This window comes from Giraffa tippelskirchi, chromosome 7 (genome assembly GCF_054371585.1).
Source record: "Giraffa tippelskirchi isolate mGirTip1 chromosome 7, T2T-mGirTip1v1.2.pri, whole genome shotgun sequence".
Classification (NCBI taxonomy): domain Eukaryota; kingdom Metazoa; phylum Chordata; class Mammalia; order Artiodactyla; family Giraffidae; genus Giraffa; species Giraffa tippelskirchi.
Window position 1 is genome coordinate 138,753,037 of NC_137281.1, and position 12,145 is coordinate 138,765,181.

General features: G+C 37.5%; 1 protein-coding gene across 7 annotated transcripts in view; it reads right to left on the reverse strand.

The window, feature by feature from the left end:
• LOC145514739 (uncharacterized) overlaps positions 1-12,145 on the reverse strand; it is a 240,677-nt gene that overhangs the window by 198,833 nt on the left and 29,699 nt on the right. For 2 of the 7 annotated variants that reach the window (XM_081513415.1, XM_081513420.1), the window contains exon 4: positions 3,185-3,729. The exons of the other annotated variants lie outside the window; for them this stretch is intronic. The gene's annotated coding sequence lies outside the window, so the exon portion shown is untranslated. Of the gene's footprint in view, positions 1-3,184; positions 3,730-12,145 lie in introns of those variants that run through there. 7 annotated transcript variants of the gene reach the window in all.

The window sequence follows — 12,145 nt, forward strand, 5'->3', positions numbered from 1 at the left end:
CCTTTAGATAATCTCACATGCTTTTAACAAACATTAATTATCTCCTAGTGCCAAGCACTGTATTAGGTACTGCAAATACAAAGGCTGAAACATTAGCACGTATTCTAATTCATCCAGCTTAGCTCGGGCCCCTCAGTTTTGTTCAAGACCTCGTTTTTTAACAGGCACACATACACACACATGCAACATCAACCTACAAGCATACAATACCTTTTTTCCTTTATATGACATTTACTTATCTTCGTTCCTAAACTGAGGATTCTAGAACTAAATACTTATGACCTTGAGGAAGCCAGTCATAGCCCTGAAGCTCTCAGAAAGCCAATCAACTTTCTTCTAAAGCACAGCAGTTTTAACTGAAAAAGTGATTAATATATATGGTTTACATTTCAGACTCTCAAAAGGATCAATATACAATTAAAAGTAAGCATTCCTCTCAACCTAAATCACCAGACCTCTTTCCCCAGAAGTCATCACTATTGAATTATTTATGTAGTCATCTTTCATATACTTTTCATATATAAAAATAGGTATATGAATACTTTTAAAAGAAAACTTAAACTAGCTTATTTTAAACCCTGTTCTTCATTTTTGCCCTTTCTTAATAAATTCCTCTGTGTCTTGGATAGCTTTCTGTAATAGCAACATAGAGATTTTTTTATAAGCTACATTAAAAAAGTAGCTGCATAATATAGTATTTTATTGTACAGATTACTGTAATTTACTTAACATGTCTCTTATATTACACATATTGATTGCTTCCTCTCTTTTACCATTACAGAGAACTATGTTATTTATGCATCTATTAAAAGGAGATAATAATGTACTTCTGTGCAGAGTTAATGTAAAAATTACATGAGATAATTTATGTGAAAGCATCTAGAATGCCTAGCACATGTTAGGCATTTTGGGTATGTGTTAGCTAAATGAATGAATTGAATGAGGGAGCAAATGAACCAACAATACTTCTTGTTTTGTTCCTGTCCAGTGTCAGTCTCCATCCACGAGAATAAAAACTATGAAAGTAGAAATCAATCTTGCTTGTCTTTGGTCAATCCTTACAGCTTAAAATAAGTGCCTTGTGTATAGTAAATGTTCAAATTGGTTAATGAATATCATTAGCCATCATTCTTACTTTCCTATGACTCAGTTTTAATTTCAAGATATAAAGGCCTGCAGTGGTGGTGGTTTAGTTACTAAGTCATGTCCGACTCTTGGAACCCCATGGACTGTAGCCTGCCAGGCTCCTCTGTCCATGGGATTTCCCAAGCAAGAATACTGGAGTGAGTTGCCATTTCCTTCTCCAATAAAAGAGCCTATTTAAGATGAAAAACAGCACAGCCTTCTTTCAAGTGAGATTATTTGTAATTTGATTCTGAGAAAAGTTAAAGATCAAGGCCACTCCCAGAGGAGTGTTAAGACCCTGGCAACTTAAACTATCCTGCCTACCCACGCTAATCTCTCACTTGGAAGCCAGTTACACCGTCAGCAATTTTCATAAGCCTCTTGGGATGTCATTATAGGCAGAAATTTTGAAAGTGACTTCAATTACATTCAGAAAAAAAGAATAGGTGCAACACCTACACGGCCCTGCCTCCACGTAGGAGGCCCAGGGTGACAACTCTCGTTGCCCTACCCAAGGGATCAGTCTGTTAAAGACAGCCAGCATTTGTGAATTGATCACTGTTTTCGAATATAGATCAAAGTCCAGTCAAAGATGTCTTTATAAGAACATTATGCTCACTAGAATTGCTTTCTTAATTTGGAGAAATGTCTCAACTCTGGGTACACCATGCGAACATGTCTCCTATAGGAACAGCGCTTGTCCCATGTATTGCCAAAAGAAAAAAAAAAAAGATAACCACTGGTCTAGAATAGGGCTTTTTAAGTCATGTGAGAAAAAGCTGGTCAGATTTCTGGGACTTCCCTGGTGGCTCAGAAGGTAAACAGTCTGCCCACAATGTGGGAAACCCAGGTTTGATCCCTGGGTTGGGAAGATCCCCTGGAGAAGAAAATGGCAACCCATTCCACTATTCTTGCCTGGAAAATCCCATGGATAGAGAAGCCTTGTAATTGCATATCTGGGACAAGCAAAGTCTTAAGTTTGGGAATAATGTTATAACTCAATAAATTGTATTGAGCCTCACTTGGCTCATTCTCAACTTGTTTTCATGTTCAGACACAAACACCTGGGAAGTATTAGTATAACACTGCACTCTCTTCACTCTTTACTTCTAGTAGAATGGAGAAATATGCACCCCAAAATGGAGAATGCATTCTGAAGGCAGAGCAAGAATCTTTTAAGTCCTTTCTCCATGGCTGTCCCTTTCTATAACCTCATACAGATGGCAGCTGCTGCCCAAAACATTCACTCACAATTCCCAGCATCTCCAAGACTCTACCTGACACCTAGCCCATGAGTTTCCTCTCTCTTCTTCCTTACTTCCCTATGGAAACCTGCTTCTTACACGGTGTAAGCTTTGGGTGTGTAGTTCTCCCTTCTTCAGTGCTGATTGAAACAGATACCCTTTATTGTCAGAATTATCTTCAAGTGACTTGAAAGGTTTTTGTTTGTTTCATTACTATTTCTAAATGTTTCCATATTTTCTTCCTTCTTATTTTCCTAGTTTTAAAATTAGAATATTTTGATTCTACAAGAAAAACATTTTTAATTTTAAAAGTTTCCACATGCTCATTAGAGAAATTTTGGAAAGTCCAGAAAAATAGAGGAAAGTATAATCACTGAGAGCACCTCGATTTTCATGTATCTTCAGTCTTCTAAACAAACACACCCATACACACACACATAGATTCCGCTGTTCTGTGTTTGTTCCTATTTCATATTGTGTTTTGAGTGTCTTCTCTTTTTAATAATAATCTTTCAGAGTAAGATTTCTATGGCTCGATGCATTCTATTGTATGGCTATATCATAATGTATTCACTTATTCCCCTGTTGTTATAAACCTAGATTATTTTCAATTTTTCATGACTTTATAATGAATGTTCATTAATCTTTGAATCTGTGATATTTCCTTAAAATAGATCACTAAAAATTAGAATTCCTGAACCAAAAATGATAAACATTTCTTAAAAGTTTATGAAAATTTCAACTGTACCCCAAAATAGAGAAACCAGTATAATGAACTTCCCCATGTATTAAGAATATCACCCCACAGTCAAACATTTATCAAAAACTTTGCAACATCTTTATTCTTAAGGTTAGGGATACACAGTATATTGTCTAATCGCTTTCTAGAAGTGTGCTAATTGTCACTTTCACCAGAACTGTGAAGGTCCCACAAATACCCTAACCAGTATTGAGTATTTTCAGTATCTAATCTATGCTGGCTAATTTGGTTGGTTATTTCAAATCTAACTTGCCAGAATCTGGCATTACATTGTCCCAGAGTCCAGTTCAGATCCTTTGAGAATTCATTTCATCCCAAAATGCAATTTATATTTTTTAAGACTGCCTGCCTGTCTTCAGTTGAGCAGAGGAACTCAGACTTCATCTGACAGTCCCTCCACCTCTAGAGAGAATGGGCATAGCAGGAGCTCCTTCTCAATGAGACTCTCTTTGGTGTACTTGGGCAGTGTGTAGATCATCCTGCTACTCATCAGGAATCACTGTGAGTAATGATGATTGAAGGTTGTTGGCAGCTTTTAATCTCATACTAACAGTTTCCATGTGTCAGTCTTCTTCAAGTTCTGCATCTTTGCGGAATAGACTAAAATGTAGAATATATAATTAAACATGACATTAGATGCATTATCAGAACTAGGTTGGTCTATTTATAGAGAAATTGAGTGTCTCACAGGCTTAATACTTTTATTTGAGGCTAGACATTCATAGGCAAAGGGTTATTATTGTTGCTATTATTATGCAAATAATATAATGGTTCTATGTTGTACTAGAAAGATCACTAAGATGGGAATAGAGGCAAAGTGTAAACTTGACTCTGCTATTAATTAGTTATGTCATGTTAGGTTTGTTTTAAAATCACTTAAAGTTTCATTTTTCTCTGCTTTACTAAAATCCTGTGCAGTTCTACCTACAGCCTGTCATATAGAGCGAAGTAAATCAGAGAAAAACAAATGTTGTATATTAATGCATATATATGGACTCCAGAAAAATGGTACTGATGAACCCATTTGTAGGCCAGTAATAGAGATGCTCATTTGAAAAGACCCTGATGCTGGGAAAGATTGAGGGCAGGAGGAGAAGGGGACAATAGAGGATGAGATGGTTGGATGGCATCACTCAATGGACATGAGTTTGGGTGGACTCTGGGAGTTGGTGATGGACAGGGAGGCCTGGCGTGCTGCAGTTCATGGGGTCACAAAGAGTTGGACACAACTGAGCAACTGAACTGAACTGAATAGAGATGCTAGCTCAAATAGTGAAGAATCTACCTGCAATGTGGGAGACCTGGGTTTGATCCCTGGGTTGAGAAGATCTCCTGGAGAAGGGCAGGGCAACTCACCCCAGTATTCTTACCTGGAGAATCCCCATAGACAAAGGAGCCTGGAGGGCTACAATCCATCAAGGCACAAACAGCCAGACATAACTGAGCGACTTTCACTTTTTTTTCAATAGAGACGTAGACTTAGAGAACAGACTTGTGGACACAGTGTGGGAAGGAGGGGGTAGAATGAATTGAGAGAGTAGCATTGCATATATATACTACCTTGTGTAAAATAGATAGCTAGCAGGAAGCAACTATGTAGTACAGGGAGCTGAGCCCAGTGCTCTATATGACCTAAAGGGCTGGGATGTGGGGTGTGGGGTGGGAGGGAGGGTCGAGAGAGAGAGCATATATGTATACTCATAGCCAAGTCACATTGTACAGCAGAAACCAACACAACATAGTAAAGCAATTGTCCTCCAATTAAAAAAATATCCTTTACAGTTCTAAAATTCTACAACTTGAAAATGTCTTAGTATAATTCCTTATACATTTGCTGTTAAAAAATAAAATTTAAAAGATGGTAGGTAGTGGAACTTTCCTGGTGGTCCAGTGGTTAAGAATCTGCCTGCCTGCTAACGCAGGGAACACGGGTTCAATCTCTGGTCCATGAAAATTCCACATGCCATGTGGCAACTAAGCCTGCACCACAACTACTGAGTTCGTGCACCTAAAGCCTGATCTCCACAACAAGAGAAGCCACCACAATGAGAAGCTTGTGCGCTGCAACTAGAGAGTAGCCCCACTCGCCCCAATTAGAGAAAGCCCGCGCACAGTAATGAAGACCAAGCACAGTCAAAAATACAAACAAATAAATTAAAAAAAAATTTTTTTTAAGATGATAGGTAGCATGTTGTGTGCTGTGCTGAGTTGCTCAGTCATGTCCAACTCTTTGCAACCCCATGGACTGCAGCCCGCCAGGCTCGTCTGTCCATTGGGATTCTCTAGGCAAGAATACTGGAATGGGTTGCCACGCCCTCCTCCAGGGGATCTTCCCAGGTCTCCTGCATTGTGGGCAGATTCTTTACAAAGGTAGCATAGTAGGTATTATTATTTGTGAGGGTAATGTAAGTAACCCAGTAGTATGCTGCTGATAAATGCTTAACTGGCTTTCTGGGAGGCATCGGGGGAGTCCTGATATGCATCATTGGCCTAGTCCCATAGTGTAAATAGTCCCATCATAGGTAATTTAAAACTACCAACTTGGAGTCACTGATAGCAGAATTGGAAAGAGATGGGCACAGTTGTCTCACCAGCCAATGAGCTGGCTCTGTCACACCACTGACCCTGCATTTATATAGTATTCCAGTAGACTCCATTAAACAGCAAGCAACAGGGAATCTAGCTATCAGTGACTTAAACAAAGGCATTTTTCTTTTCAGGTCATAAGAAATCTGGAGGTAAGTGGGTCAAAGGATGCTTTAGCAGTTTCAGCTTGTCAGGGTGCTGACTTAGTTTCTTTACAATTCTCTTGGTCTTCTACCTTGTAAAATGGCTATAGTCCCTTCAAGCTTTCTCTCCTTTTAGGACAGTATCCAAAGTAAGAAAGAGGTAGAGAGTAAATATGTTTTTTTTTCTCTCTCTTCTTTTATTAAAAAGGACAAATTTTACCCAGAAACCCCAGCAGTCTTCCCCTTAAGTTCTGTCAGCCAGGACTGAATCACATGTCTATAATTAAGCCTGTCATTGGCAAAGAGGATATGACCAGTTGTGACCCAACCCTGGGACTGGACACAAGGCCGGAAGAGGAACTAGCCTTGACATAGGCAAACAACTGTGTCTGCTACACACAAAAAGGTTTCAAGCTGAAAAACGTTAATGTTTTCAACTATCAATTTCAATTCAGTTTGATTATTATTAAATCTGTTCAATGAGCAAGACCAAAGAATCTATCTGTCTCTCTTTTACCATGATCATATGCTCATGAGTGGCTTTATAGAGACGACAGAGGGCTTCCCAGAAGAGCCATTAATATACTCACCCCTTGTCAGCTTTTTTATGTTCCTAGGGCAGTATTATTTTTAAACACTAAGCCATATCATAACTTCAGTTCCAAAGAACTTTTACTTAATGAATGTGAACCTCTTAAATTAAGCTTTGTGACCATTGTAAACAGCCTTTAATGAATGAGAAAATTTAATGAATGAGAAAATTTCAGGACTTTTATTGTCATGATGCATTACTACATAATGCACTTCATTTTCTTTTTAGTAAATGCTGTTTGGCTTACAGATAAGTTTATAATATATGTACCCAAGTAATAATACTTTATTTAAAATGATTCTGTAGTTCAGAAATAATGTTTAATTTGATGCCTCATTTTGTAACATTCAGAAAGTTTGCTATAATGCACCCAAACTGAAATTGGAAAAGGAGTCTGATTTGGTGTAGTAAACAAGTCTCTGAATAAAATTTTCTGTGCATGGAAAATAGCAGCTTATAAAGTCAGAAGATTTTCAATTTTGTCACCTAGCACTATACAGCCTTTAAAAAATACAATCTCTGCTCAGACTTTGTTTTTTTATATTTTCTAATTATCATTTATAATCCTCTAATTATTTATTTGCAAGTGCAAATGAAAAAAAAAGAAAAAATGCTTCAATGCAGAAGAAAGGCTTAATAACATGATAAATCATCTTATTTTTAGTATTTGATTATTGAAGCAGCATAGGTTACAAGGGTACATAATTTTGTATTTATTTTTATTTTGTAGTGTCTAAAATTATACATGGTTATTACTAAACTTTTAAAACTTCAGTAGAGAGATACTTTATGCTGTTTGGTTTTTTCAGTTGATGTAGCATATAAGCCTATATGAGTAGCTAAACCAGAATCAGAGAATTCTCTGTTCAGTCTAGACTACTGAGCCTACTTGTGATTCTGACTATACAGTATGACTAGATTGTCTACTAATATTACATTTTATTTATATAATACTTTTTTATGTCCCCCACAATGCCTAGCAATAAATGTCAAAAATATCTGTGGTTTTGGGGGTTTGGTTTTCATTTTATTTTGGACAGTGTTGCCTCTATCATTCACTCTCTGATACACTCAATCTAAACTTGTCAAATTAGGAAATGAGATCAAATTCGCATTCCATATAATTTAAGCAAAACATTGTGTAAATTACCTGGATCTAAAAGGCTATTTGAAAGTGATCATTTCAATGCAAGAAAAAGAAAAACTTGGAAAACACAGAAAAAATTGATTTACCTTGAGTTTAGATTTCAAAATGGCAGTCTGCAGGCCAAATGAATCCCATAAATATGTTGTTTGATTCATACAATGCTTAAAAGTCAAGAGGTGACATAAAAAGTCACCCATTTTCTCTTGAAAGTCACTAAGAACTGGCAGAGTTGGATCTGCATTTCAGCTGGAGCCAAGGGGTGACTCTCATCCCCATACTTACTACAAACAAAGCCTCTGCTGCCCTCTATCCCCACTCAGTCCCCACCATGCAATAAGCTAGTCTCCCAAGTCCATCTAATTTATCCTACTCCCCATTCTTCCAGTTGTGCACCTGAAATCCCAGTATGACTTACCACTGAGTACACCCAAAATGTAACAGTAAATTTCATCAATCCATTCTGTACTTCCGTAAGTAAAGCAAGCTTCCTTTACAGATGTATACACACACAGGTGAATAAAACTAGAAAATATTTTGGCTCCAATCTATTGTATCCATATATATTTAAATTAGATACAAAAGAATAATTTTTGCTATTGTTTATATATTTATACTTCTCTAGAGAGGATCTGCGGAGAAGGCAATGGCACCCCACTCCAGTACTCTTGCCTGGAAAATCCCATGAACAGAGGAGCCTGGTGGGCTACAGTCCATGGGGTCGCTAAGAGTCAGACACAACTGAGCGACTTCACTTTCGCTTTTCCCTTTCATGCACTGGAGAAGGAAATGGCAACCCACTCCAGTATTCTTGCCTGGAGAATCCCAGGGATGGCGGAGCCTGATGGGCTCCCGTCTATGGGGTAGCACAGAGTCGGACACGACTGAGGCGACTTAGCAGCAGCAGCAGCAGCAGCAGAGAGGATCTGAGGTGATTTAATAATAAAAAAGTGGAAAGTCATTTAAAAAATCAGGACCAAGAAAAGTATTAATTGGAAGATCATAAGCAAGAAAGAGCTAGGACCCAAATGTCCAAAGGCACAAAATTATCTCTACGATTCCCAGTAAACCAGACGAAAAGAAAAACAAAACTAGTTTATTGATTTATCCCTAAGGAAAACTGCATACCAATAGTTTCCTGAAGAAGCAACACTTTCTGTAGTACCTAATTCTGAGTGAAATTTGTGATATGTGATCACCTGTGGGCAGCACTGGTGGCCAGGAAAGTAGATAAGAGATTGATGTATTGGATAATCTTCTTTACAGATTCAGGAAGGCTTCATAAAAATTTCTCAAGGCATCCCAAGTGAACGGTGAAGGTGTGACACAAAATATGACTCAGAGGAGGCAGGAAGTTCTATAGATGACCCAGGAAAAAAAGGATGCAAGTAAGCAGCCTTCTGCTGATGCATTGTGATCTGAGAAGAAACCTTGAAGTGGTATTTCTCAAAGGTCAGTCCACAGATCACATATCAAAATCACCAGGGAATGCTTGTTAAAACTGTACTTTCTCCAGATGTACAGAGTAGGATCTCTGGGGGATGAGCCTGGAAATCTGCAGCTTTTACAAGTTTCCCAGGGGATACTTAAATACATCAGAGCCAAGAACCACTGCCCTGGAGCAATGGTCTTTATCCTTGTTATTTTTTCCTTGTCTATTCTAAAAGAATTTTGAAACACTAGGAAACTAGGTATCATTTCACATGTTTTTAGGTTGACATCTAATCTTTTTATTGTAAGTTTAAGAGGTTAAAAAATACAATTTCTGTTGTAACACTGACATTTCAAATAAATCTTTTATATTACTTTAAAATGTATACAATTAATTAAAAACCCATATGCAATAAAATCTAAATACATGAACAAGCTCTTCTTTAGCAGTCAACATTTTTACATTTTCTCCTTTTCCTCCTTGAACGCAAATTTCCATCCCATTTCCCCCACAGAATTTTACTCAAATGCAACATATTTTATGTTTGAAGTCTCTTTTTTATCACCCTATCATTCTTCTCTGTAAAATATGTATGTATGTTGAAATTTTATTTTTTTATTTCCTGTCACCTTATGTTCTAAACGTTAACATTTCTTCAGAATTGCATTAGCATTATAGTTATTAGTAGTACACATTGTGGAGAAGGCAATGGCACCCCACTCCAGTACTCTTGCCTAGAAAATCCCATGGATGGAGGAGCCTGGTAGGCTACAGTCCATGGGGTCACTAGGAGTCGGACACGACTGAGCGACTTCACTTTCACTTTCCCTTTCATGCACTGGAGAAGGAAATGGCAACCCACTCCAGTATTCTTGCCTGGAGAATCCCGGGGACGGCGGAGCCTGGTGGGCTGCCGTCTATGGGGTCGCACAGAGTCGGACACGACTGGAGCGACGCAGCAGCAGCAGCAGCAGCAGTATACACTGACAGAAGAGACATTTTCATATTAATTTTTAACTACAATGAATTATGTCGGAAATGCTTCTATTAATTTGGTTTGTAGACTGTTTTCTCCCTATTTAATTTTTGTATTCACAGGTGAATATTATTTATGGCTAGAATAAAACAGACCAACACCAATTTTATTCACATTTTTTGCTTTACATACAATGTTCCCTTGAGAGAAATATTTGCTTATATCTTATATCTTATATCTTGCTTATATATCTTCCATTCTTATTTGCTTATTTGCTTATACAAATAAGCAAATAAGAATGGAAGATGTTTTGTTATAGCAGGGTCACTTAGATCTTTGAACTATAGCCAAAGTTCAAAGAATTATAAGCCAAAACCCATATAGTAATTTATCATCAAAATTTATATTTAATAAAGTTAAGCTGACAATTTGATTATGTCATTCTTCAATTTTGTTGGAAGAATTGGAAACCACATGACCTGCAAAAGAATTTGTAATCTAGTCACTAATAATCATTCACTTTAACTCCAACACCAACACTGTAGTTAGTTTAATGTCCTAGATGTTTATACATATCCACCAAACCATACCACTGAAGTAGGATAAGTCATGGAAGATTTCAGATGGTTGAAAGGTATTCCATTTTAACAAGTGTAAAAGTGTAATTAGGAAAGGGGTGATAGGAGAAGTCATAAAGGGGCATTTTCAGGCAGATCCCATTTTAATAAGTAAGTACTTGTGGAAACCCAGAATCAAGCAAGATCGCCTGAAAACAACCCTTGTTTTCGCATTTCTTGAAAAATTTTTGTGAACATTCACATACCTCAGTTTGAAGACCATTGTACTGAGTATCCGGATACACTGAGAGAATATGTTGCTTTCATAAAGACCTCAACAATAACACAGAGAATTCAAGAGTTCCAAAATTTAATTTTCCTCTTCTTAGCTACCCGGATTCACTCCAAATGTAGGTGCACCCTAGCCTGGGACAGCTCTAGCACAGATTAAAGGGAAGCAGACCACAAAATGGTTATAACAAGCAACACAGGGAGATGTGGGTGATCTTTAAGAGCCTACAAGTTTTTGCTATTATGATTTTGCCAGCACTTCTCTCCTTACTTAAGTTAATGGAATTCTTATCATCTCCTCAAGGGTTGAAGTGGCTCTGGGTCAGAAAGGACCAGAAGGTCCTCATATTTCTCCCCTGAGGCATTCTGTAATTTTGTTGCTACAACCAAAGGTGAGGGAGAGAGGATAGGGAAAAAAAAATTTTTTTTGCTTTAATATGAAAATAATTGCCTCTCCTCTTGGAGACGTGGCTTAATTAAACTAATGTGATTTTCTACTGGTAAAACTAACATGAAAATGCTACTGCTCTGAGTTCTCTAATTATAGAGCAATCACATTTTTTCTTAACAGATACTAGAATCAAATGCTATAATGTTGGATGAGGTCATTGTGAATAGCTTGTTATAAGGCCTATTTTGAGGTGTCACATGAATTTCAGTGAATATTGTGCAGTGACAGGAAGCAACAGAAAGCTTACTGCAGGAAAAAAAATATATGAATTTCTACTAGAATTTACCTAAAAAGTGATGAGGTTCTACAAATAATTTCCTAAGAAGTGTGTTCTGACCATAAACTGACCATAATCTGTTCTTCCATCCCAAACTCCTTAAATTCAACTCCTTGATTTCCCCTCTTAGCTACCCCCTTTTTCATTTTTTTTCCCTGTATCACCTGAATGATGATCAACCTTTTACTGGTTACGCTCACCAGCCCTCTCAGCCTCCTTACACCCTTGAACTTCTACATATCCGTTCTGCCAAGTCACAGCTCAGAATCAAACAACCATCTGCTGTCTCTACTACTGCTTCTAGTTTGCCAAGTACTGCTGGAGAAATTGTATTACTATCAACTCATTGTCTACTTTAGGAAAAACTAGCATTCACCTTTTTTTTCCACTTCTAATTGTCATCTATAGCTTCACCCTCCCTACATCTGTCCCAGAGATAATATGTTGATTTTCTTCCATTCCATACTATTGTTTTGGGGTTTGGGTTGATTTGTTTGTTTGTTTTAAGCTCTTAAAGTCTGTGTACGTTATTACAAGGAATTCTTCTTGGAAGTCATACTCCAAGTT